This window comes from Lonchura striata, chromosome 11, assembly GCF_050655825.1.
Source record: "Lonchura striata isolate lonStrDom1 chromosome 11, ASM5065582v1, whole genome shotgun sequence".
In the NCBI taxonomy this organism is placed as follows: domain Eukaryota; kingdom Metazoa; phylum Chordata; class Aves; order Passeriformes; family Estrildidae; genus Lonchura; species Lonchura striata.
The window spans coordinates 24362049-24388643 of record NC_140713.1 but is presented as its reverse complement, the minus strand read 5'-3'; the positions used below and the strand labels follow the sequence as shown (position 1 = coordinate 24388643).

Here is a 26595-nt window from a genome sequence, read left to right as displayed (position 1 = left end):
CTTGTATGGAAGGTGATTTAACTGAGCCACCCAAGTGTCTGACACAGTCAAATGCAGCTTGGACCTGGAACAGGACATGGAAAAGTGGGAAATGGTTATTTCAAGCAAAGGCAAAATGATGGATCCGCCTCACTGATAGCCTTTGGAAGGGGACTTCTGACAAAACCAGGAAACAATTCTGAAAAATAAGTCTAAAATGTTGGATTGCCCCATCCCTGGAAGTGTTTGAAGTGAGACTGGATGGAGCCTGCAGCAACCTGGTCTTGTGGAAGGTGTCCCTGCCCATGGCAGGGGTGGGGTGGGACAAGCTCTAAGGTCCTTTCCAACCCAAACCATTCTGCAGTTCCATGCTGAGTGTGGAGGTGGGCAGCAGGCCTTAGCAATGTTTCCTTGGCTAAATTCTTGGCAGAGCTTTGATTTTGGAACAACGGGAAGACAAGGGCTGAGCTTTGCTGGCTCAGCCTGATTCCTTCTTGGCTTAACCAGATGCTTGAGGACTCACTCGGGTGTTCCAGCAGGGTTTTTTCGATGCTGGGTGCTATCCCTGTTTTATGGTAGCTTGCTGGACTTCTCCAGAAATCCAAAGCTGAATTGTGTTTAGCAAGTTACTGCTTTAAGGAGTGTTTTGATCTTGGGTTGTGACTGGACAGGCTGATTGTTTCCAGTTGCTGGGGACATGCAGGAACTGGGAGAGGAGAGGTTTTGGGTGTTTTGCAGGAACTTGAGGACATGAAGGGAGTGGAGTGTGCCCACCATGGCAGAGGCTCCCGGGGGCTGGAATTCCCAGAACTGCTCCCCGTGCCTGGGTGTTTTGGGAAGCTGACACGCCTGGCTTTGGCCTCAGAAGTGGCTTTGGGTTGGTGGACAAACACTGAGAGCTCTGCTTTCCCTCAGAGCTGTTTCATCCCTGGCCTGCCTTCCCCTTCCCACGGCCCTGGCTCGTTGCAGAGCGGGCAGATGGCTGCAGGAGCTGCCTCGGGTGTTTGGGGAAGGCACAGCCCTTGGGTGAGCAGAGCAGCAGAGAGGAAAGTGCAGTTCTGGAGCTGTGGGACTGGCTGAGCTTCCCCCGGAGCAGCGTCTCAGCTGCGACGTTTTTAACTCTTGAATTTGGAACAGACTTAGCAGCTCACCTTTGGGGGTGGGAGCTTGGGAGGTTGTCAATACTATTGCCTGGAACCATCTGTTCCTACCACTAAGTAGCTGCAAAAATCAGTAATTCATTCCTTTTTCTTTTTTTTTTTTTTTTTTTTTTTTTTTTTTTTTGTGGAGCTTGGGTGTAAATCTTCTCTCTTGTTATTTTTATGGGCTCCTTCATTATGGAAGACAAGCATCTCCACGGTGCTGGAACTGACTTTAATCTTTCATCTAAATTTATTTGAAATTTAAACCCCTGTTGTTATCGATATTAGAGGTTACTTTGGAGCACAACAGCTATTTCTGGGGAGCTGGGTGCATGGGGCTCCCTTATCAGCCAGGAATGTGCTTGTCACCTTTCTGGATGAACCTCTCTCAGAGGAGCAGGGACAGCAGCCATGTGTGCGGGTTATTTTGGGAAATGGCCACTGTAAATGGACGCTGTGTTAAAATTGGTCATGGAGTCCTATTTTTCATTTGTTTTTTGCCCCAGTGGGCTGGCCCTGGTGGTGGTTGTGGTTCTCGTGGGGCACCAGAAGCAGCCCTGATTGTAGGACAGGCACGGAGCACTGCAGAATACCCTGTGTTATCCCAGGCTGAGACTTCACTCCTAGGCTTCAACTGCCAAATGAAGATGAACTGATACCACACAGCCGTGTTAGTGTTTGGCACAGGAGGTCCCAGGGACTGGTGGTGTTTTCATTGCAGGTGGTGACACCAGAGGAACCTGGTCTTGGTGTCCCTGCCCACGGCACGGGGTGGAGATGAGCTTTAAGGTCCCTCCCAATCCACAGCACTCCATAATTCCATGGCTTTCCTGCCTGAGGCCTGGTGTTTGTTGGAGATTTTACACTCTTCCTTACTGTGTCACCGGAGCCGAGTTTTTCAGGTGTTTATTTTGGTGGTTATCTAAACTCCAGAGCCAGTGCTGAGGTTCTGTCGAGCTGATGTCCAGCTCTCCCAGCGTTACACCAGTGGCAGAAGTTGGTTTTTGTCTGATCTGAAAGGTTGGATTTTGATGGAGTTTGTGCGTCTGGACTCATCCTAGCATGCAGTAATGTGAAAATACAGCCATCAATTCCTTTTGTACCCTTAGAAAATGTTGATGCTTTCAGGCTTTGAGGATTTGAGGAAAAGTTGTAGTTCAAAAATTGTTGTGTGCCTTGCAGGGAGGCCCACACTCCACGGGGCAGAGCCAGGAGGTTTTCAGAGCATATTCCCTGTGAGTGTCCTTGGTTTCCTTGCCGAACATTTAACCTTAATTCTGAATTTCCTGGAGGTCTTGACACCCGGTTTGTTTCCCAGTTTGCTGAAAGATGGGAGGGCAGCTGGAGAACTGGATGCATTCATGTGCATGTGGCACCTCCAGCTTGGAGGTGACAAATACTTGAAGGGATTGGAAAAATGAGAGGAGCTGGTCTACTTGATGGATGTGAGTCTGTATGATGGGAACAGTTCTCTGATTTTGAGAATTTTTATCCTTTTTTAATAATTTTTCAGCTGTCAAACGGTAGAAAGATTCAAAGGTCAGTGCTGAATAGCTCTGGTTATTCTCTGCTGGTCCTAAACTTATTGCTGGTGTCATATGAAAAATATACTTTCTTTCTCTGTTGCACAGTCAGAAGAAAATAATTTTGTTGTCTTCAGTAGTTTTTACCTCATTCTTGTAGTCTTGCCAATATCCTGTAGTTGTTTTTTGCAGGAAGCCTTTCAGTGTTCTCTTAATTGGAATTAACTTTTGTAAGAGAAATGCACGTTCGGGTTGAAGATAATGTAGGAAATAAACATTCCGGGAAATTTATTTTAAGTTAGTGGAAAGACATTCATTGGAGAGCTTTGCTTTGGGACTGTAACTTTGGAGAGGTTTAGGGTAATAACAGAGGAATAACCAACCCTGTCTGTGGGTTCCTGTGGAAGGGCAGCTCTGATCTCTGCTCTGGTCACCAGGGGTGTCCTGGGCAGGGCCAGGAGCTGGGCTGGATGATCCTTGTGGGTCCCTTCCCACTCAGGATATTCCATGATTCTCCGATTATTTTGAGTAACCTTAGAGACTGGTAGAGAATCTATTTGTTATTGTCTGGTAAATTATGTTCATTAACATAATTATAGAGTTTTAATGCTACATGGAAGTTATATGGAGTCAAAATCAAATAGCAACAGGTAGTAAATAATTGGACAAAATAAAAACATGGAAACAAATAATGAAGAAAAATAATCATGTATTCTTTTCCTATCGCCAGTTGGGGCTGCAGCTGGATGTAGCAGCTGCCCAGTCCTGAATCCTTTCTTCCTCTCATCTTTATGCTGCTTTTACAAGAGTCTGAAGGAAATCTCTGTCTAAACCAACTGGTAGCTGCTCCTCTGGGCTTTGCCTTTGGCAAGGTGTCACACAGCTGAATTCTCCTTCTTTTGCTAAATTCTCCTCTCTTTCTCCTTGCAGTGTTTGGTTATTTAGTGCTATAAGGGGAACTTGAATATATGAATTTAGCCAAACCCTTGAGTATATGAAGTAGAGAAACTTCCCTCATTCCCTTGACCTCAAGCTTGCTGAGGTAGGAAAGCATTTAAAACACCCACAGCTCTATGTGCACATGCAGATGTATTTTTAAGTGTCCCCTACTTGAAGGTCATCCACAATTCCAGTTAAGTGCAGTTTGGATTTCCTGTAGCTGGAGACTGTCCTTGGGGCTGATTCCTGGTCTGCAGGGAGTGTGGGACCCCAGGGGAGGTTTTCATCGCCGTGGTGCTCTGGATCTGCCCGAGTGCAGCAGGTCCAGAGGGGGACACGGAGCTGCTCCAGGGCTGGAGCCAGGCTGGGAGAGCTGGGGGGGCTCACCTGGAGAGGAGAAGGATCCAGGGAGAGCTGGGGGTGCTCACCTGGAGAGGAGAAGGATCCAGGGAGAGCTCAGAGCCCTGCCAGGGCCTGAAGGGGCTCCAGGAGAGCTGGAGAGGGACTGGGGACAAGGATGGAGGGACAGGACCCAGGAATGGCTCCCACTGCCAGAGGGCAGGGATGGATGGGAGATTGGGAAGGAATTCCTGGCTGGGAAGGTGCTGAGGCCCTGGCACAGATGCCCAGAGCAGCTGTGGCTGCCCCTGGATCCCTGGCAATGTCCCAAGCCAGGCTGGATGGGGCTTGGAGCACCCTGGGACAGTGGAAGGTGTCCCCACCATGCCAGGGGAGGGGGTGGGATGGGAGCTTTGAGGTTCTCCCATCCCAAACCATTCCATGACTCCATGAGAGGAACGTGGGTGAACATCCCTCTGCCTGCAGGAGCCTTCAGAGCTGCTTCATCTCTTTTTTCCATCCTTGGGAAATGGCTCTGGGCTCAGAGCTGGGTCTGTGTGAGCCCAGGCCACAATGAGACAGAGGATTAATTAGACCTTCAGAAGGGATAGCTGCAGCAGTGAGCATAACAACAGCATGGAATTCCAGGGATGTGCTCTTGGCCCAGGCAGAGCTATTCCTCAGTGTCTCATTCCCAAGGCCCCTGGGCTCTGGAGCAAAAGGATGTACACAAAGAAGTTCAGCTTTGATGGTTTGCATGCTAAAAGCTGCCAGTGAAGTGATGAACTGTGGGTTTGATCACCTCTTGGTGCTGTCTTCTGGTGCTTCTGTTTGTAATTTGGATACCTCCAGGACACTGCCCCAGGCTGACACTGACCCCTTTGTAATGTTGAATTAAATAATTATATTAAAGTATTAAAATTACCCTCTAATATAGTGATCTTCTGTGCTGTTACCATACAAATTGTATGGTTTTGAGCAGGGACAGCTTATTTAGGAATCCTGTGCTGCCACTGATGCTTCTGCCCTGGAGGATGTGGTGGCTTTAAGGTCAGGTGTCACTTTAAAGCGAATATTTTTGTGAGGCTAAAAAAAAAACCTCCCTGTGCTGAGCTTCCTTTGCTCACAGAAATAGTTTCTGTATTAATATTTAATTTACAGTAGCTCTGAGGAATGAAGAAAGTCCTGGACTCTATTTTTTTTTCAAGTCCTTAATACATTTCTTTGGAACAGCTCTTGGATATAAACAAGGAGGACAGAGTGTCCTGGGCAGAGGAGTGAGACAGTTTGTGTTAAAACCATAAGTGTTTCATGGCTTTAACACTGGAATGTTCAGCATTAAGGATCCATCAGGTACCTTGGAGTAGCCCTAGTTCCCAGTTGCTCTTTTTCAATCTATTTTTTCCTCCTGGGATTCTTCATGGCTTTACCCCTTGATGCAGATTTAGATGTTTTTGTTCTGAAAACCTCCTGTTCCTGATGCTGCCAGCTCAGAGCTGTGCTCCAGCTCAGGAGAAAGTGGGTTCAGAATTCCAGACACGCTCCTGGCACGGCTTCAAATAAAAGGTGTTGAAAGAGGCTGGATTTTGCAGTTTTGCAAAGTTGGAATTTTTGTCCCTGTTAAAACCTTGGGGATCCCTGGGAAAGGAGCTTGATCCTGGCTTTTTTTCTGCTGGGTGAGGAAGAATTTATACAGTCATTACCCTGCTCTGACCCAGTTATGAAACCTTTGCCTGTAAAATTATTAATTTGGGGACTCCCAGCCAGTCCAGTGTGAGAATTCAAGCGGTGGGAGTTTTCCTGGAGAGCCACCTCCAGTTTAGCCATTAAAAGCTGGTGATAAATCCGACGAACTTAGTAAAATATATATTGCAATGTGCCATGAACTTTCTTCATTACTCTGGAATTAATCAATGACTTGGACTACTTTTTTCCCCCCTGCTCAGCCATACTTTCACAAGGTATAATTAAAATAAAAAAAGCTCCAGTTTTCCTTTTTGTTCAACTCTGCTGTTGTTGAACTATGTGTGGTTTGGACTTCAGCCCTCCAGAATGTTGGCAGAAGTTCTTGTCTGGAAAGAAATGGTAATCCTTTTGGGGTTGAAAAATGGGGAAGGAAAGATCGCTGTAGCAGGGATGATTGCAGGCAGAATAAGTAATTGTACACACACACACATATATATATATATAAAATATGCATTAACATTTTTTGTGATTTTATATAGATATTCATAATTTTGGTGTTTTTTATGTCAGACTTACTGATTTTTAGTTTATTGTAGCCATTCCTATTTTTAAACTTTCTATATGAAGCTTAATGGAGTAGCTAAAGTCACAGATGGAAATTACTGCAATTTCAGTATTGCATTTTAATTCAGCTGAGGTGATAAAAAAGTGACCTAAACCTCTTTCTTTTTAGGAATTGCTTCTCTATTACCTTGTAAGCAGCCAGCAGAAGGCTGTGCCTTATCCCTGTGGTGCTGCCTGTGTCCTGTGGAATTAGCTGTGTAGAGGAATTATCTTCTTTCAGCTGGAGAGTGATAGTTTGTCTTTTTCTTGGTCATGTCAGGAGCGAGGGGTGATTCTGGAGCTCAGGATAACTCCACAGATAACCTGACAAACCTCCCCGGACGGGCTTCCCCTCGCTCCCCAGCAGAAACCCTGGCAGCAGCTCTCCCAGCTCCTCCTGTCAGAAGAATCCAGCTCTTGTGGAAAGCTCTGTTCCAAGGCAGGCTGGAGTTGGAGTTCTCTCGCTCTAACAGCGTTAACTCCCGTGTTGTTTGTTTTTCTGCCGTCCTTCAGCTCCGTCTGGTGTCACTGCCCTGGCCGGGGGGACGCCTATGTCGCTGCGGACGTGTGGTGCTGGTGGCCAAACCAGATTCTGGTTGCCCCTGGAGCTCAGCCCCTCTGGGGGACCCAGCAGCCAAGCCCAGGGGCTTTCCCAGGGCTGTGAGTGAAGCTCAGCTCGGGTTTGCAGGAGAGGGGTCGGAGCTGGGGTTGTTTGTCCTGGTGCGGGGTGAGGATTTGCAGCCCATCAGGGAAGTTTTGGGGTTTGTGACGAGTGGTCCCAGCAGTGTCACACTGCTGCTTCCCAGTGGGCAGGCTCTGGACTTGGTTCAGTGTGGACACAACGCCCAGAACTGCAGCTTGGAGCTGTTGGAACGGTTCATGTGAGGAGCAGGAGGTGCAGATGTCACAGAGGGTTTGGGCTTCGCAGCCCCTTCGGTACCTTTGTGATTTTGGGTGCCAATGAACGAGGGAGCGTGGAAGCACTTGAACAAAGAATGTCTCTGGAAGTGGCCACTGGTCATTCTGGCACACACTTCCACCAAAGCTGCTATTGTTTTTCTCTTAGTTAAACAACAGTCAAGCTCATGCTGGGGCTTTTTTCTTTTCCCTTGCAGTATAATGTTGGCTTTTATGTGTCCCCCGGGCCCACACCCGGCCGTGTGGTGGGCCAGCACACAGATGCATTGTTCAGGGTCCCGCATTCCAGGGAGATCAAATGCTCCTGCACCACATCAGCTGCACATCTGCAACTGCTAAAGCCTCGGCAGCCCTGCCGGATCCAGGTGCCATTCAATTACAGGTTAAAGGCACAGAGAGCTGCTGCTTCTCAGGCCTTTCTGTTGAATTCTGCCGGCTTTGATTCACTACAGCTGGTGAAACAGTCAGGCTTGGTTCAGGCATGTGTGGAAGAGAGCTCATTTCATGCTTGGAATTGTAATTATGTTCTTTTCTTTCAAGCTGCCAGCGGTAAAAGATGTCTTCCAGTGTGTATTATCTAAATAAGCTGTAGTGTTTAAATGTTTTCTTATTTCATTTTAAGAATGTGGCAAAATAAATTGTGCTTACTCTTCTAGTTTTCGTTCTGGAGCAATTAATTCCCCGTAGCTGTGCCGTGATCTGTGCTCGCAGGCTGTGGGAAGCTGCTGTGTTACACTGCAGCTAAACAGCCCTGGGCAGCAGAGCTGTGTGTGTGGGCACTGTCCTGGCTCGCCCAGTTGGCACTGGTGTCACCTGCTGTGTCACCTCCCGTGCGTTCTGGTGGCAGGTGGTGTTTGCTGTTCCATCCCAGTCATCTCTTGGAGTGCTGGCTGCTGAGTTTTAGGGAATTCCAAGCAGGGTGGTACATCTGAGCAAGGGACAGAGAATGTAGATGCTGACAGGAGAAGGGGGAATGGTTTTATGCTGAAAGAGGATTGATTTAGGTGGGATATTGGGAAGAAATCCTTCCCTGTGAGGGTGGTGGGGCCAGAGAAGCTGTGGCTGCCCCTGGATCCCTGGCAGTGTCCAGAGAGTGACTGGATGTGACACTCGGTGCTCTGGGCTGGTGTCAAGGTGGGGATCGGCCTCAGACTGGACTCGATGGGCTTGGAGGTCTTTTCCAGCCCCAGTGATGTGTGAATTCTGTGTCCTCCCAGGAAACAGCTCTTCCCTGAACGTGCTGGGTGTTGGGGAGGGCTCCCTGCACATGCTGTGACCCAGGGCTCCTCAGAGCCAGGACTTTGCCTTCCTCGCAGAGATGTTTTTCATAAGCAGCTGTTGGAGCTTCTCTGAATTTTGGGTGTCTGGAGTCAGCACTTTGATCCGCCTTCCCTCCTCTCTGGAGTCTGTCTGCTCGGCTGTGGTCTCGAGGAGAGCCTGATAGCCATTTCAGTGTCTCTGTGATTGACTGGAAGTCACACGGGATAAATCTTTCATGATTGGAAACCACTTAAGCCACGAGGTAGCTGGTGATCACTGGGTATTAGTGGAGAGGTTCTACCAAACAATCAGGGAAAATTGAGTGGCAGAACATATAATTTATGACTTCATCCGAGCTCTGTGGGGGCAAGGCAGCGAGAATCGAAACACTGAAAGAATTATATTTGACAGATATTTTAAAGAATGACTCCAGTTAGTGTCATTTATTGCTGGAATGTGTGGACAGATCCACAGTCAAAGCCCTTGTAGGGGCAGTGCCAAAACCAGATATGAAAGAGTGTGCAAGAAAATGAGAACACGGGATGTGGCCAAGGGCTTGAATTTTCTGACAATGGGCAGAAAGAATGTTCTGAGGGCTTTTTTCAGACATTTTTCCTTAGATAATAAAGTTTACAGATCCTACTTGGTGTTTGCTGAAACTCCTGCCTGAAGGGGATTTGTTGGAGTTTGGAAGTTGAGCAATGAAGGTGTCATCAGTGTGCAGAGACCAGTTGGAGAAACTTCTGGAACATTCTGGACTTTATCTCTAGACTATTTTAATTTTTGCCTAGTAGTGATATATGGCATAGGAGAAATCCATTGCCCTGTGCTGGAATGTGCATTAAAAATACCTGGGCAGGAGTATTTCCAGGCAGTGGCAGGTAACAACCCTTGCTCTGAAGGAGGAAACATTCTAGAAAATATTCTTCCCTCAGATGTTTTGTAATGGTAATGCCTCTGGAAGTATTAATCTTTGCTGTCACAATTTGGCACTCACTCCAGTTCCCAGCAGGGGTTTCTCAGCTAATCCCTGTCTGGAAGATTTTCCCTTACCTTACATTAATTTCTGATCCCAACATCGTTTGAGGGTTTGTGTTCAGCTTAAATAAATACACTCCAGGCTGTCCTGTCGACTCAGGGTTGAACATCAGGGCAGTGGAAGTACCAGTGTTGCAGGAGCCCTCACGGGTGCCACTCACCTCTCCAGCCATCCCCAAAACCTCCACGCCCTGGACTGTGTCAGTGTTATTCCCCCTTGGCCCTGGAGGGATTATCTGAGACTTTTGGTTTCTGTGCAGAATCTTCTTGCCGTGAGTAGCTCGCTTGGAGAGGAGAGTGGCAGATGTTCTCACTTTAGCCCATGAGTGACAGCTCCTGAGCCAACATCTGCCATGCTGCTGGATCTGTCCCTGAATGCTGCCAGGCTCGAGGCTGCCTGGAACTCTCTGGAGCTGGCCGTGCCCGTGTCCCTCTCGTGCTCCTGGAGGCAGAGGCAGCTGTGGCTCCTGCTCCACCCTGGAGCACAGGAATGGCATCGGAAGGGCCAGCCCTGCTCCCCGTGCAGGCTCATCCTGCTCCTGTGGACACCTCAGTGTCAAACCCCATTTATCAGTGCCAGCACTGTCCCGGAACCTTTGGGTTGGGGAAATCTGTCGCCGTGGCACAAAGAATTGCTGTCAGTGAGTGCTGGAGAGGATTGTCCAAAGCAGTGTCCCAGTCCATGAAAATATCTGGGTTCTTCCTTTATCCTCAGACTTCATCCTTTTAAATAGTTGGGTTTCCCCTGCTGCTTTCCTTTTTGACCAGCATCCTGCTCTGTTCTGTGGCTACGAGGGTGTCAAGCTGCAGGCCTGGATTAGGGCTCTGTGTTCCACAAAGATCCCAGTGTGAACATGGTCATTCCAGGGAAATAGGTCTGCTGGTTTTCTTCGCAAGTTTTGTATCTAAAATTCTTGGGAGCTGAAGTCCCTACCAAGTCTGTGTGATAGACCTGAGGAGAGGGAAGAAACCCCTCAGCTAATAAAAACACTTTTGATTACCTTTTTTTGGCTTCAGGCTTGTTCAAAAACAGTTAAAAATGAAGTTTTTTGAAGAAGTCATCTTAATTTTAACTTTTAAGGCTTAGCCCACAAGTAGCCAGCTTTGCTTGATTTGTGCTTGATTTTTTTCCTCATCTCAATGGAAGGGAATCTCCTGATGATGCAACTCAAGGTGTTTGTGCTCCCCTCCAGGCTTTGTAGCTTTGGCCCTGCCTGGGGGTTGAAGGCGCTAAAGCTTAGTCTTGAATTCAGCCTTAGTCTGGTGCTTGTTTTAGCAAGGGTGATTTTGGATTATCTCTCAACCCTGCCATGCCTGGGTGAAGGTTGTGCTGATCTTTGGAGAGTTTTTGTGGTGTCTAAAGAAGAGCCTTGAGAACTGGAACTGGCAGTCACACTGTGGGGGGGAGCGTGTAAAATTAGTCTAAAGATAATTTATGGTTTCTAAAGCTGCTGCTGAGTAAAACTTTCCAAGGCTGGCTCTGACCTGACTCTCATCAGTGTAAAACCGAGAACAGTCATCTCAAAGTAGCATTTTGAGTTGTGTGGAGGGGAAAAAGGAAAACTTTGCTTTCCCAAAGGCTTCATTGGCTGCAGCCCTGCAGCACATGAGCATCTCTCCTTCCAAGCATGAACCACAGGGTCACTGTTCTGTTACCTGAGCCCTGCCTGCTTTAAACTTGGCTTCTTGGCTTTGGAGTGTGGTGTTTTTTCACTGGGTCCGTTTAGCAGCAGCTGTGAGGGCAGGGTTCTGATAACCCCCTGGGCTGTCTCCGCAGCCCCGCTCCCTCCCCGCGTTCCCGCAGCCGCGCGCCGGCACCGCCGCGAGAACTTTGGGTCACGCCGGGTTGAGCTGTTGGCAGCGACGCTCGCGTGTTGGCAGGAGCTTCCCCAACAAGATGCTGGAGAGCAGGGGAAGAGTTCTCCTTGTTTTTGCAAATTAGCAAATGAAACCCTAAATAAGTTGCTAAACTCAGTTTCCTTCTGTTGGGTTAAGAGGAGGGGAGTGCTTGGAAACCTTCGAGATCTTAATTGGCCCGAGCATGCTAAAAACACCTTCTTTCCACCCCAGGCGCTGCTTCTATCTTTCCAATACATTTGGCTCGTTCAGTGGCAAATCATTTTTATAACACTTGAGAAACTGTATAGCTCCAGAAAAACAGGATGTGTGCCCTGCCTTATATTTTGGATTCGCTTTCCAAGTATTTTTGGGGGTTGCTGAGAGCCCGGCCCTGTTTCGGGGCGTTGGGGCTGTGCCCATCGGTTTGGTGCTGGTGGTGTGGTGATAGTGACAGTGGTGTCCCTTCACTGAGTGATTTTATGTTGGGGTAACGACTGGTTTTATTCGAGCACAGATACCCAGCTGGGCTCCCTGGCCCTTCCCTTCTGCTGGGTAACAGAATTTCCCTTTGCCAAGGACAGTTCTCTATCAGCTCCCAGCCAGGAGTACACTGAGGTCACATCCAGATACTGTCCCCTTCCCCTCCCAAGCTGGGGACAGCGAGTTTCTCATTCCTTCCTTGGGCTGATAATGGTGATTCGTCCTTCTCACAGAAAGCTCTGGAAGTTTTTTTTAAGTAGTACAATATTATTCTGAACTGTTTTCCAAGTTGTTCTATGTTGGATGGTTGGTTTGTTCTTCATGGCTCTTTTACACATACTTTTACATTTGATTTGTTATTTGTAAAAACGTACTATTTTAATTGAAGTTTTCCATGAGCTGCAGAACTGCAGTGTGTAGTGGAAGTCCTGTTTGTATCTCAATGTGGGCAAACAAGCCGTGGTAGGGCTTGAAAACCTGGGAAAGGGTTGGATGGGTGTTCAGGGGGATGGTGGGAGAGGGAGGCCAAGGGGAAGATGGAAAATGTCACTGACAGTCAGTTTGAGATGGTTTTAAGAGTGTGAGGGTCTTCCTCTGGCCGGTAGATGAGGTTACCCCAAAAGGGGCTGATGTGCACCTGGAGTATCCCAGTTCCTTCCTGGCAGGAGCTGAGTGCACATCTGTATATTTAATTCATGCAGATATTACAGGGTGGATCTAGAGGTAGGAACACCCTCTCAGAAGGACTTATATTTTCAGTTATAGCAAGAGGATTTTTGCTGCTGTTCTCTTCAGCTGATTATAGCTGAGCAGTGGTTGGAGAGGAGCTGGCTGGGCTGTGGGTGTTCTGTCCCTCCCTGCCTGCTCGCTCACCAGGAACTGCAGAGAATGCTCTCCATTTCCAAAACCTTCAGTCTCACCTTACATTTTCTTCCTAGTCAGTGTTTTATTGTTTTTAAATAGCATTTCAATGCTTCAGAGCATAACCACATTACAGAGTGTTTTGTCTCAAATACCATATCTGAGCTCTGGCAGAGGTGACCCTTTGGGTCTCTGGCTCAGAGACTCTCTTGATCCATTTCTTGATCTGTTTTTTCCCTCGAATTTTTTTGACTTTCTCCCATTTACTCTTCCATAGTGACAAGTTACCCGAGATCTTGCTGTGTGTGGTGATTTCTTGCTTTTAGGGTTCTGTGTAGAGAGCGAGTCAGTTTTTACAGTTCCCCAAGGAAGTGATGTGCTGTTATTCTACAGAAACCACTGACATAGCACATTTTAGGCCTGGCCTGCTGACTTGGGATTGCAGTGAGCTTTAAAGTGACAGTAAATCACTTGTGACCATCTGCAGCTGCAGTGGCCCCGGGGATGATGGTGGTGGTGGGGCAGAAGAGCCCATGGCCACCCACTGCTGCAGGTCTGGTGACACCACACCTGAGCAAACGTGGCCTCAGGGCAGGTGTCTGGTCACCCAGAGCCTGTACAGAAGCTTCTGAATGGGGGAGAGGGATTAGCTGGAGAAATGGTCTCAGCATAAGGAATGTGTCTGGTTGAGCCTTTGTAGAATCATGGAATGGTTTTAGTGGGAAGTTCCACCCCCTACTGTGGCAGGGACCCTTTCCACCAGACCATGTTACTCCAAGCCCAGTCCAGCCTTCCGTCTCTTCATCCCACAGGAATTTGGGTGCCTTGGTTCCAGCACAGAGCTTACACAGCGGTGTAAAATGGAGTTCCCCTTGCAGTGCTTCTCCTTCCCTGTTCCCAAACCCCTCCTGGCTTTGGCCGGACAGGCTTAGCCCGGGCTGGGGAGGCCGGGCAGCGACCGGGCACTCACCTTCCCGCAGGGAGCAGAGTCTCCCGGGCTGCTGAGCCTCCTCTTCCTCGGGGCCTGCCTCGGGGGAGCGGGGGGCTCGCTGCAGCCCGGGGCCTCATTTCCTCAGGAAGCCAAGCTAAAAATACCAGAGCAGGGCTCGGGGAAGTGCTGCACATGGTGGGTCCCGAGCAGCCTCTGCTCAGCCTGTCCCGGAGCTCCTCGCATCCGCTCGTCTCCCTTCCATTCCCGACGTTCCTCCTGCTGCCCGTGTGCCCTTTCCAACCCCGTCTCTTAAAAGCAGCCCTCCCAAATCCTCACTCCAAATCCTGGTGTGCTTTTTGGTGGTGGGAGAGCATCCAGCCCCACGGGAGCACGAAGAGGCAGAAGGGTGGGCACACAGGCCAGGCAGAGCTGTTGTTTTGATGGAAGTGATGCTCTTTTCCTCACGGATGCTGGTGGGATCTGCTTGGAGTCCACGTGGCTGTGTTTGAAAACAGCACGAGTGGTTTGTGCAGGCAAGAAAAACCAGGGCACCTTGGCTGCCACCGCCTGCTGGACTCTGTCCCTCATCCCTGGGGGGTTCCTGCCGGGGGAGGAGGTTCTCCTGTGCCACGGATCTGCAGTTCCATCACCTGAACCCTGCCTGGCATCAGGGCAAGGTGTGGAAAGAAACCCTGTCGAAGGGAAGTGATCTCAGGCAGGAGATTTGCATGAGGGAAGTTGAGTTCCATGGCTGTTAAAGGGATTTTTTTTCCAAATATTAATTGAGAAACTGGCTGAAACTCTGGCTGTGTTCTCTCCTAAAGCATTTTGCAACATCCCACTGAAATTACAGACAAATTGAAGCTGAAACATTGCATTTTTCCACAAATGTGGCCAGGCTCCAGGACCATAAAAAGAGTTTGGAAAGGCTGTAAAACACGTGTTAAACAATTTTTTACTTGAGGCACCTCTAGAAACATTTATTTTCAAATAAATTAAGTATTTAACTTAAAAAATAATATATTTTTAAAAAATACATATTGGTAATTAGAAGCATTAGAAGCAGAATGTTTCTTCCTTAGCAGATGCATATTAAGAAAGTGATACAGCAACAAATAATAAATGAAATACAGTAAAATTTGGACTATATAAACCAGTGATTGTAATTAGGGATGTTCCTTTCAAAGGCACATGTTTTGATTTCACTTTTGGGTGATTTTTTTCAGTAGTTACTATGCAATACATACTAAACCAGAATTTGAAAAGTAAATTATTGTGAGATTTAAAATCTGTGAATCACCGGACTGCACAGAGACCTTGTTTTAGGGCCTTTAGCTCCTAATCTGGTAAGAGAACCTCAATACTTGATTCTGAGATGAGTTTATAAATTACACACCATTGTATTTTTGTACAGGCAGAAAAAGTATCTTTAGTGATGTCTAGAAATTATATACTTAATATATTTTAATTGATGTGAAATGATTTTTAAAGCATATTTAAGCTCAGCATTATTTTCCAAGGAGGACAGACTTTTAGATCTCGGCACAGAAGGTATTAATACAACTCCAATGAGGAAGGAATGGGCACTTCCCATATTTTTGAGTCTAGATGCATCTTTTTAAATTAAAGAGGGTTTGAGGGTGCCTGCAAACTGGAGATTGAGTCAAGCTGTGAAATGCCAGTGATATGTCATGTGTTCTGTATGTATTATTTTCAGTTTTTACAGAGGAGGAAATTTTGATATTTAAACTTTTCCAAATGTCAGCTGGTTCGGCAGAAAATAATCTTCAGTCTCAGTCTCACCAGGAGCTGCGTGTCACCGGGAAACCTCCTGGGAGCTGAAAAACAAGGAAGTTGTTCCATCTCAGAGCAGAGTGCTGTGGGAGAGGATGTAGTTGAGGAGTGGCAAGGAGCTCTGGAAGGTGGATGTTGGGAGTTCTTCTCTCCATGTGGAAGATGGAATGCCTTGAGCCAAGCTCTGGAACTCCAGGGCCACGTGGATCAGGGCTCCATCAGCCTGGGCTGATGGAAGGTGTCCATCCCAGATGGGACTGGAGGAGCTTTAACACCCCTTGTCCACCCAAACTATTCTGTGATTCCATGAGCTCCATCCTTTCCCTGCTCCTTCCAAATCTGGCATTTATTGGTGCTTGATGGGAGACTTTGGATGAATCCCCGGGCTGACCCTGCATCCAGCCACCTTGTTGAATTCTCCAGAAATTGCAGGCAGGATGGGGAGCTGCCTTTGGAAGTGTCACTGGCACTTTGCAAAGCTCCTGCCCGCAGGAGCACATTTGGGAAAGCAGGTGGAGGTGTGTTCCCTGTGCAAAATGCTGCTCTAACTGTGTCCCATGGGAGTTACCAGACTGGGAATTTCTGTGTCCATTAGCCCCATGCTAGGAAAAATACTCAGTTCCTACTGACAGCCTGAGGAATCATTAGGACTGGTGACTTCCAGTATTTTTCCTAAGCCTCAGCAGAACCTGACTTAATCTTTAATGAAAACTAGAACCCAGCCTGCTTGAGACTTTATATAGCAACCAGCCCGACCAGTTCCTGTGTCCTTCCTCCCTGGGAGGGAGTGCTAAGGAGCTGGTTGGTCTGGATGCTTTTAAGGACGGTATTTAAGGTGTAAATGTGGTTAAATTTTACACATGAAAGCAACGTTTTAGCCCAAAGATACTCTGCACACACCCTCTGCAGCAGAGCTCACAACCCACTGTTCCTTTGAGAGGAGTGAATTCTGCTGATGGCTCTTCCTGACCTGTCTGGTCTTTGGGAGTAATGCTAGGACAAAGTTGCTGTGTGTTTTCTGATGGATAGGGAGTGTTATGTGCTTGAGGTTTAATAGAAAGTGCTTTTATTCTGAGAGGCAGGTTTTGTGTCTTCTTGGGGGATGGTGAAGGACTCTAAAACCTAAAAACTGGGTGGTGGGTTCCAGGTCTTTCCTTCATGAAGCCCCCAGGCAGCTGTGGGGAGTAAATTCCAGCTGCTGAGAGGAGGGATGTGGAAAATTTGTGAAAATGAGCTTTGACTTCAGCCTTTATTGTTTTTTTTTTACCTGCTCTGTCTCCTCACCTTGTTGTGGTGCATCTTTCAACCCTGAGTGCAGGTCACTCGTCGCAGCAGCTCAGCTCGATTGTCTTCACTTAGTAACAGGGTCAAACTTAGGAGCTGAATATTGGGAAGGACTTCCTCCCTGTGAGGGTGCTGAAGCCCTGGCACAGGGTGCCCAGAGGATCTGTGGCTGCCCCTGGATCCATGGAAGTGTCTAAGGCCAGGTTGGACAGGGCTTGGAGCAGCCTGGGCTAGTGAAAGGTGTCCCTGCCATGGCAGGAGTGAGACTGGATGAGCTTTAAGGTCCCTTCTGACCCAAACCATTCCAGGATTCTATTAAAGAAACTTCCCTGTACTACTTGGTCCCTCAGACCCTGAGTGCTGGGAAGGACAAGGAACCAACAACTCCTAAAGAAACAACATGTAGAGACAACTTTCTGTGGAGTTATCTGTAAACGACAGATCATTATAGCTGTGAAAATCATGTAGAAATCCAAACTGGTCACCAGACGTTGCAGAGGTGTCATCAAAAAACTGCTTAGGGAATACAAATATGGATTTTAGAAAAGCTGCTTGGGGAATGTCATCCTGTGTTGTAGAAAAATTCCTTGGGGAGCACAGTGGGGCAGGTGTGTCTGTCACGGTGGGATCCTTCAGACAGCGCCTTGTGGCTGGGATTTGGGTCAAGTCCTCAGTTCCAGGTGAAGTGGGAGCCCTGGTGGTCCCTGCAGCACCTCTGTCCCACCAGAACCCTCCAGGTCCGGTGTGGTCGCTGTGTCCCCAGACTCGGGGCCGCTCTGCGGGAAGCGCTGCTGAGGAGGCGGCTGTCGGAGCTCTCCTGGCTGGAAGGCTCCGTCCCAGCGGGCTCCCCTGAGGAGGAGCTGGAAGAGGCTCCAGCAAAGGCACATGAGCGGGGCCGGCCGCCAGCTCAGCACGGTGCCGGCGCACGTCGGCCGTACCGGCACGGCACGAACCGCTCCCGGGGGCTCTTCCTCGAGAGGATGGGATGCTGTTTCACCGCACAGATCTGGGCCACCTTGTCTGGGAGACACGGAGAGGAGCGTTCCCTGCCGAGAGGCAACGCTCCGAGCCGAGCAGGGGCAACCCAGACACGTGTGGGGCGAGGTGGTCCCAGCCTCCCTTCCTGCTCCCTCCAGACGGGAGGAATTTTTCACATCTGGCAGGAGTGATGCATTTTCAAATTATTTTTTGTCAAGGCAGAGCAGCTTTACAGTGGTCTGAATGTCAGTTGTACCCACCAGAGCGTTGCGTGCGGTGCCGAGGTGACTAACAGCCTGGGTGGGTCACGGTCCTTCCCAGTCTTTCCCAGTGTTCCCAGTGGGGTGGATCTCCCTCCTCCTGGCAGCGTGGCTCTGCTGCCTGAGTCAGTGCAGCTGCTCCAACAAGTTGTGTCCTGGGCAGCAGCGAGGCCGGTGGGGGTGGCTGCAGGGATCCAACAGCAGCGTTCCCATATGGCTTTCATGAAAAACACCTCATTTGAGTCTGGTTTTTGATCTGCTTCCTGCTTAAATGTTGAATACAGAAATATATTTATTGGGGTGGAGGGAATTAAGACCTTTTCTGCATGTTGTAATTTCTGTTACTAGTCTTGGTTTTCTGTAAACCTGTTAAAAAGGATATTTCATGTCAGCTCCTTCTGCTGCAGTCCAGGCTTAAATGCTTCCCATCCGATGTGCCGGCAGAGCTGCTTGTGGGCCTGTCAGAACTGGATTAGAGACAAACTATTTTATTTTTATTTTTAAAAAAGACTGTTTTTGTTGTCTGGCTGTATTTATTTCCAGCTGAGTTAGTTCCCTGCTCTGATGTGCAAGTGTGGCGGGTTGGTGAAGAGGGTGTAACCATTGGATGTGGTGGTGCTTTTGGATGAAGCCTTGGGTGTGATGAGGACTTAAAAGTGGTCTTTAGAGGTGGTGCAGTTATTATACACCAGCTGTGGTTTTCAAGGTCTTGGCTCTGTGTTTTCTGTTGTTTGAACCACTTGGTGCATATTTAAAAACACAACAAAAAACCTTGAGATAATGGAATAAGTTGATGGTGTTGTGGCAGCAGAGCTCACCTGGCGTTCCTGTGTTTTGGTGTCTTGGTGGGGTCACTTGTCTGTAACTGTCCTGGAATGGTTCCTGCAGAGGCATGTCCTGGCAGTTACCTGGGCTTTCTCTTCTGTGCTTAAAAATCCCTTATATAGGGAAAATTGATCAAACGGAGTTGGAGCTCTGGGAGATGCCATGACTGGAATCACCAAATACTTAGGGTTGGAAGGGGCTTCTGCAGATCATCCATCCCAAGGCAGGGGCACTTGGAGCAGGTGACACATGAACATGTCCAGGTGGGTTTGGAATGTCTCCAGAGTGAGACCCCTCATCCCTGGGCAACTGTTCCAGTGCTCTGCCACCCTCCATGGGAAGAAGCTGTTCCTTGTGTTGAGGTGGAACTTCCCGTGGTTTAGTTCATGGCCACTGCTCCTTCTCCTGTCACTGGGCTCCACCAAAACCAGCCAGTGTTGTGCTGTGAATGTACCAGCAGTGCAAGGCTGCTCTGCCTTCAGGGTAAAGGGGTTTTCCCCACCTTTCCTACAAATGCTTTCTGTAATTTATCCTGGTTGGGCAATGAAGTTGCTTGGTCGAGATGAGCTCAGAGTTTGGAAGCTGTGCCTGGGTGTCCTCGTTCCTCGGCTGAGCCGTGGTTGCAGCTCCAGAAACCCGGGTTTGCTGGGGGAAGCGATCCGTCCTGGCAGAGCTGGAGCCCGTGTGTGTGGTGGGAGAGCTGGGGGAGAGGGGCATAGTGTGGAGCACCCCCAGTGGCCCCCAGCCCGCTCACTTCCTCCCAGCCTATTGTTGGCATTCCGTGTGCCTTCTCCCTAGGAATTGTCCCCAAATCGCGGCGCCGCGTACGCACCGATTTTCCAAGCTTCCCTGCACCTGTCTGATGCGCTTTCCAGCCTCGGCGTCACAAAACTCTTTGTCATTCAGGGGGGACAATGTCCCCTTGTGTGCTGGGCTCCCGGAGGGAGGGGCCGGGTGGGGGCATGGCCCCACTGGCGGGTGGGCTTCCCATGTGAAATGAGACGGGAAGACAAATTGCTTCCAGAGCGGCGTTTCGCACGGGCGGGAGCGCGATCCCGCTCCGGCGGCGGCGGCGCCCGCTTGTCACTCACATTTCCCTTATCTGGGTTAAATATGAAAGGGGCAAATGGGGGTGAAGAGAACACAGGGGAAGAAAAGAGATTTTTGAGGGCTCTGAAGGCTCTGTTGGTGAGCTGCCATCCTGGGATCGGCCATGGGTTTGGATGGCCTGGAGGTGATCCCAAACAGATGGTGCAGCAAGGTCCCTGGTGGAGCCAAGGAGCTTCCTGGTCACTTCTGTAGGAATAACTTGGTTCTTTTATCATATTTCTTTTCTGGTGAACCTTTTCTGTAGGGTTCTTCTGCTTGGGGATATCACAAAACCTCATGTGTGTCTGGTCTTTGTTGGTCTTTAGGCTTTACTGGAGAAGAACCCAGTGGTTTTTCCATATTGAATGCCTGTGTCTCAAAGAAGACACAACACTATGACACTAATTTTCTTACTCTGAAAAATAAATAGAAATGCCCAGAACTTTAAATAAGTGTACAATTAAATTTCAGTGGAGGTGATCAAAAAGGTAAAGTCGAGGCTCTGAATATGAATTTTCTGTATCTTTGGAAAGTGCAAGGATTCTCATAAATTGTTTCGCAATAGTTGAGACTTCAGTAAAGCTTAACACTTTCCGTGACTTGGAAGATTGTGACATTTCTAACTTGTCCCAGGTGGAGGCAGGAGCAGAGTTCAGTTGACTGCTCCATTAGGAAAGAGAGGAGAATTTCCATGCTCTTTGCTGGCCCTAGGAGTGAATCCCGGCCATGGGAGGGAATCTGTGCTCAGCACAGTGTCACTTTAAGGGCTGCATTGCAATATTTCATTAGTGGCAAGTGCAGCATCAGCACAGCAGCCGGCCCCGTTCCCTGCTGGCAACCCCTGGAACGCAGCACGGGAGCTCCGTGCCAGGATGCTCCCTTCCCATCCTCTGGGATGCTCCATTCCCATCCTGCAGCCCAGCTGTGCTGGTGGCGGGAGGTGAGTGAGGCACACCACATTCCCAGCTGGCTGCTACGCCCAGGAGAATGGAGGGGAGAGCTGCCAGGGGAATGGGCAGCAAAGGGAGGGGTTGTGGAGAGACAAGGGGTGGCTGTAAGAGTGTAGGGAAGGAGTTTCCACAGAGAGTTTCCAGATGGAGTTGTTCAAGGCTGGGTTGGATGAGTCTTGGAGCAACCTGGTGGAAGGGGTTCTTGCCCGTGGCAGGGGTTGGAGGGTTGGAATTTTAAGGTATCTTCCAACCCTAACCATTCTATGGTTCTGTGGTGAACCAACACTGTGATCCTGATCCATCCCACTGGTGAATCTGGCCTTGGAAGCCTGGACCCCAGTGAGGGCTCAGGGAGTTAGCAGACTGTTACTTACTGTTCTTTGTGTTTGCTCTTGTACCTTTAACATACTCTCATACTTGGAAGAATTCTAAAAACAGGAGTTGGTATGGTACATTTGGATACGGTTTAGTGGGCACAGTGGGATTTGGCCAAACATTGGATTTGATGATCTTGGAGTTCTTGCAGTGGGAATGGTGTGGAGGAGGCTGCCAGGTTTGCTCTGTTGTGTGTGATTTTCTCAATCCAGGCTAGAGGAAGGGAAGGAGGAAAGGGAAAATCTTGTGTTGCTTCTCTCAGCAATCTCAGTTTCCCAAGTCTAGGCAGTTGTGGATCCGTGGGGTGGTTGTGGGGCTGGGCTGGGGAGCTTCTCAGACACTGAGAAGCTCCAGGGAGAAGCCACGTGCTCTGTCAGGGTGTGGGCAAGGGAAAACAGCTCCTGACCTGGGTGTTATCCTGGACACGAGGATGTGCAGCACATCTCACACCCAGCTCTGGAGGATGGTTTGCAGGGTGGCACGGGGAGAGGATGTAGCCAATACAATATTGGGAAAGATGAAAAAACGAGTGGGTGGCAATGAGAAGGAAGAGGAGGAGACAACCCAGACGATGAAGGAAAACAGGATCTTCTGTAAGAGATGAGAATACTGGAAGGAAGCCAGGAAGGAAGCCTGAGAAAATGGAGAGAGCAGTAGGAAGGCTGGTGTTGCTCTGATAATTCCAGCAGGTATTCCTGGCATTCAGCTTCCAGAAACGAGACAAGCCTTTGAAAGTCTGGTAAAAACCAGTGACAGACATAGAATAATTTGAATATAAAAGAGTTAAACTTTTATTATCGTGCTGTTTTTTCCATGTGGGATTTGGTGTGAGCTGTTGACTTGTCTGAGGAGGGCGCTGACCTTGGGAAGGGCTTTGGGCGCAGGTGGGTGTCACCATGGCAGGAAGAATGGATCACTCAGATCGGAACATCCAGGCTTTTCTGTGCTAAGTGATTTAATGGATTTTTCTGTGGATTCTCATGGGGAACTCGCTCTGGTGTGGGCAGAAAGCCTCGTGCTGTGCGAATGGTGCCTGAATTCCGTGCTGGGCCCCCGGAGCCGCCCGGATCCCTCCAGCCCGGCTGAGCGCGGCGAGCTGGGAGAGGAGCGGCAGCTCCAGTTCCAGCTCCTGCTCCGGCGCCGCGTCCATTGGTTGGTAAAAATAGCTCTGCTGCTGGCGTCAGTGCCAGGCCTCGCATCTGGCTTCCCCGAGCGGGGATCGAGCGGCTGCAGCCCCCTCCCTTCCTCCAGACAGGGTCTGCTGGAGGACACGCGGCTGCGCCGGCCGCTGCCCTGCCCGCGCCGGCCTTTGGGAAGAGCTTTGTGCTGGAGCTCCCTGCCATCCCAGCCCTGGGCCTGCAGCTGTGGGTTGCCCCACCTTAATCGATCCATGAAGGAAAGCAAAAAACCAAAAATCCTGCAGCCCGAGGGCTTGTTGGGATCCTTTGGGGCGTTGGGGGAAAGGTGAGCACCCTGCTGAGCGTGCAGATCGTGTTTTGCTCCCCTCTTGCGCAGGTTTGCCTGAGTAGGTGTTTAGAAACAGCTTTACCAGAAGTCGGCTGGTTCAGTGTCGTGATTTCTTTTTTTAGTCTTGCTTTTTTGAGCGTTTAAGCTCTGGAAAACAGGGAGATACCGAGTGCAGGCAGGAATGCTCTCTTTGTAGACCGGAAAGAGACCAAAGCAGCCTTGCAGATTGCCTCAAAAATTTGGTGGTGTGCTTGCAACTGCTCACCTGCATGACTGACAGTGAACAGTGAATGTCTTACATCACTGCTTAAAAAATTAAATTATTTGAGCTCCAACGGGTGTTGCAAAACTGTTCTGTACTCAAGCTCAGTGTGGCCACATGGGCTGAGCTCTGTTCCCAGCCTGCCCCAAACCCTGACTCACTCCCTTGCCTGCTGATCAGGGTTTCAGCTGCCATCACACATGTGCCAGGAGGAATAATTTACCCAAAAAACCTGCTGTGGGTGTTTTCTGCTTTGATGTCAGTCTGTGACCAGCAGTACCTCCTTAGTGGGGCTCACTCTGCTCACCCTGGAAGGTCCACAGAGGACTTCCCTTCCTGCAACGCCGGTGAGCCCGGATGGCTGCTGCTACCCAGCAGATGTTCCTTCTGTTTGCAGCCCAGAATTCCTAATCTTTCTCATGAGAAACACCTCAAACAGAGCTTCCGGATCTGCTGAGCTCCTCCTTGTGCTGTCCCCTGACCTCCGGGGCACCAGGCCATCAGCAGACCTGGAATCCTGGCAGTGAACCTCGCCGGGAGTTTCCCTCACTGCTGCTTAAACCAGAAGTATTTTTGTTGTAGTAACTGGACAAATATTTTCAAGTTATCAACGGTTTTGTTTTCAAACAACTCGTGAGAAGCTCCTAGTTTTCTTTTTGAGGAATTCAAAGCAATTGGTGCCATACCTTGTGGAGTTACTACTCTGCTGGCAAATTCCCTATTTTTAACATACTTGAATTGTGTGTGTTTATGTGCCTGAATTTGGGAACGCTCACTTGTTCTTTGTCCAAACTGTCTGCTCTAGTGCTATCGTTGTATTTTTATCATAAAAACCTGTTTAAAGCAGAGGAGAAATGAGATTGCATGGGGAGTGTGTAACTCAGGAGTAGTCAGAGGCACAGCTGGGCCGAAGGAGGTGTAGGGAGGAGGAAGGAATGTGCCCTGGACACCCACAGATTCTGAATTTAATCATTTTGCCCTTTTTGAGGCACAGACCTGAATGATCTGTGTCCTGTGTGGTGGAGCTGGCACTGCTGGGTGCTGGGGAGGGCAGGGGTCCGATACCTGATTGGTATGGGCTGGGGGTTCCACACTTCTCTGTCACCAGCCCAGTGTGTGCTGGAGGAGCCACAGGGCCACTTTGCACCTTTTTAGAAAGAATTTAGGTCAAATACTGCAGTTGCAGGAGCAAAGTCCAGACAGGTCATTAGTGTGATGTTGGGTCACTGCTGGGCCTTCAGCCCTGAACTCCTAGGGCTGAGAACCACCCCCCTGTATTGGCAGGTTTTTTAGGACTGCTTTTCTTATGGGGAAAAGTAGCAAATATCTAATCTCCACAACTATTTCATGATATGCTGGGAGATTTTTTTTTTTAAAGCACTTGAATAATATGAATTTTGCTTGATTTTTCTTTTTCTGCCTGTTAACTAAATGAGGCCAGAGTAGCCAAGCCTGGGCTGGGCTGCCTGGGAACTTCTGCACCTCATTTCCCATGTTCTTTAGTGGAGGCTTTGTCCAGCTGTGGAGTTTGCAGGTAGATTTTATAAGTTTTTAAAAATAATTTTTTAAAATGAGATCTTATTCCATTAAAATAAAAGCTCTTTGCGTAAAATTACGTTCTTTTTAGTAGTGTCTTAAATTTTTTAGACTGTTGTGATGGTAAGGAAGTAAACCTGATGTGCATCATGGAAAGCATCATCTTTCATTTCAGTCATTGATTATCAGCTCCAAAACCTGCTCCATAGCCTGCAAATCATGAATTCTCAACAACAGAGTTCATAGCTTGTTGGAGCAGTATCATTCAGTCTCAGCTGTTTCTTGCTTTCCTTGTCTGGTCAGTCAGCTTGAAAATTTACCTGTCTGTAATGAAAAAAACATACCTGTACCCTTGTCATGAGGTTTTGCTGAGGTTTAATTTGTTTTAGCTTAGAATTGGGCCTGTGGCAGTCTGTGCTGGAGTGGGGACAGCCCCTGCTGGCCTGTTCGTCCTGACTCGGTTTCCTGGGGTACTTGTGGGCCCTTCTCTCAGAAATATTGTAGTTATTTCTGCTCAGGTCTGATGGTTGTGGCTGGTTTGAGGTGCAAACCTTCCAGGCTGCCCCAACCTCTCCCCTTCTCTTTAAAGTGTTTCCTGCCCAGGTAGCATTGGCCGCTCTGGGGATGGAGTTGGCTGCTGGTGACTAACCCAGCTCAGAAATCCACAATGTTTTTGGGGTGTTTTGCTCCTTGCTGGCTCTTTACCTGGGCAGAGGCAGACTCTTAGCCCTGCCCATGGCATTCAGCACCCCAGGGCCCCTCACCATGGGTGTGAGGCTGAGTGGTAAGGAACCAAGGAACGAATCTTATCTCTCCATAGCGCCTGGTATTTTGGTTTTTATCTCCCCTCCTGCCTCTTCACTTACAGACAGCATTACCCAACCCTGGGGTTGGTTTTGGGAGCTGCTGCAGCTCGTGAGGGACTTTGGGGTGTCAGTGGGGCTCAGGGCCCTGCCTGCTCTGCCCACACCAGGATGTGACAGGAGCTGCCTGGTGGGACCTTGGCATTTATTTTCTCTTGAGTGGCCCAGCTTTAAAGGAGGTGGTGGAATCCCCATCCCTGGAGATGTTCAAGGAAAGCCTGGATGTGGCACTCAGTGCTCTGGTGTGGGTGACAAAGTGGGGACTGATCACAGGTTGGACTCAATGACCCTGGAGGTTTTTTCCAGCCTCGGTGTATTCTGTGAAGAATTGGAGTATTTAAACTCAAAGGAGCGTGTGTTATTGGAAGTGATGCTTTGGAGTTAGAGGAACTCACATGGAAAAGCAGCTGGTTGGTGTTCCTGCTCAGTGTTGAAGGAAGGCACAGTTGTATCAAACCCAGACTGATGTACTGGCTCATAGGGGCTTTTAGGAGCTGGTTGAGGCTTTAACCTGCCCTTGCAGCAGCAGAATCCTTACAACTGGACTTCAGAATAATTTCTCCTAGAAATCGTGGGCTTTGGGAGTTGCAGTTGTCCGATTTTAATTTTATTTTTTAAGGATCATATTCGTGCGCTCCTGCACCATATTTACCACTCCATCAGCTGCTTGTAATTGCTTCCAACTGAAACCAAACAGCGAGTGCTGTGGTGGAGGTAAAATGCTATTTTATTTCAGGAGGAGATTGGGGAATCTCTGGGTAAACAACCCAATTCAGCTTCAAAGCCTTTTCAGCCCCGGTGCATTGTTCCTCCTCGGAGCCTCACACCCTAATAAAAGTGGAAATCAGGAGTGGGGGGATGGGGACGCAGCAGAAAACACAAGCTGAGAACTGGAGATCAAAAGGACAAACAGAAGCAGAAGGCAGGGAAAGGGAGGCACAAAGAGTCACAGCTGAGCGTGCGGAGCCTGCGAGGGATGGAGCAGAGACAACAGCTATTAGAGGAGGCCGGGAACAATGGGCTGAGCAGAGCCCGGGTTTAGCTTTCATTTCAGTTTAACAAAGCTGCTCCACCAGCGGAGCTCCACGGATGCTGTGCCCTTAATTCCTCCTGAAAGTTGTTGGCTTGCTGCTCGCCGGGGCCCTGTGCCGTGGTGGATGTCCCCCGCCGGATACACGGATCCCTCCGTGGATGGGCCCTCTGGAGGGCTTTTTCCCAGTTCATACTGTGGCAAAACATGTCTCAGTTTGAGTTCTTCTGGGTTATAAAATCACTGAATCCCAGAATGGTTTGGGTTGGGAGGGACCTGCTGTGGGCAGGGACTCCTTCCCCTATCGCAGGTTGCTCCAAGCTCCCTCCAACCTGGCCTTGGAC

The 26595-nt window shown here is 49.0% G+C and overlaps 1 protein-coding gene and 1 long non-coding RNA gene across 12 annotated transcripts in view; one reads left to right on the top strand and one right to left on the bottom strand.

The window, feature by feature from the left end:
• ANKRD11 (ankyrin repeat domain 11) overlaps positions 1-26595 on the top strand; it is a 136302-nt gene that overhangs the window by 34059 nt on the left and 75648 nt on the right. The gene's annotated exons all lie outside the window — the stretch shown is intronic.
• LOC146766452 (uncharacterized) overlaps positions 1225-26595 on the bottom strand; it is a 32674-nt gene continuing 7303 nt past the window's right edge. The window contains exon 2 of the long non-coding RNA XR_014958023.1: positions 1225-26446. This is a non-coding gene — a long non-coding RNA (uncharacterized LOC146766452). The remainder of the gene's footprint in view (positions 26447-26595) is intronic.